The sequence below is a fragment of the Cariama cristata genome, unplaced genomic scaffold (assembly GCF_000690535.1).
Source record: "Cariama cristata isolate BGI_N322 unplaced genomic scaffold, ASM69053v1 scaffold27493, whole genome shotgun sequence".
NCBI lineage: Eukaryota > Metazoa > Chordata > Aves > Cariamiformes > Cariamidae > Cariama > Cariama cristata.
This window is the reverse complement of record NW_009607041.1, coordinates 577-1,037: the sequence shown is the minus strand read 5'-3', so window position 1 is coordinate 1,037 and position 461 is coordinate 577.

Here is a 461-nt window from a genome sequence, read left to right as displayed (position 1 = left end):
GGTGCTGAACCTCCCCGGGGAGGTCTGGTGCTGCCGTACTTCTGGCCTCGGGTCCCCAGAGGCCAAACCCAACCCCCACTGTGTCCCCCCCGCCCCGCTGCAGTATTAATTGCCCCTTCTAATTGCACTCTGCAAGGGGCAAACCTCCAGTATTCGCTGCTCTCTGGTGTTGGCTTCTCCTGGATTTATCCACAGCCTTACCGGCCCCTGAGGGTGGCTTCCGATTCCTCCAAAGCGTCGAAACCCTGACAGCAAGCCTGAGCAGTAAGGAAATAACCAAAGCAGCCCTGAGTTGTTCCTCCTCTATTTCATCTTCCCCCCCCTTTGTTCTTCCTCAGCCAGACCCTGTTCAACTGTGTGGAACTTAAAGCCATGGAATTAAAAAAAAAAAAAATACACATCTATGTATATAGCTAGCTTTCTCTGTATTGCAGATGCACAAGTGGTTTGTGTCCAGGACG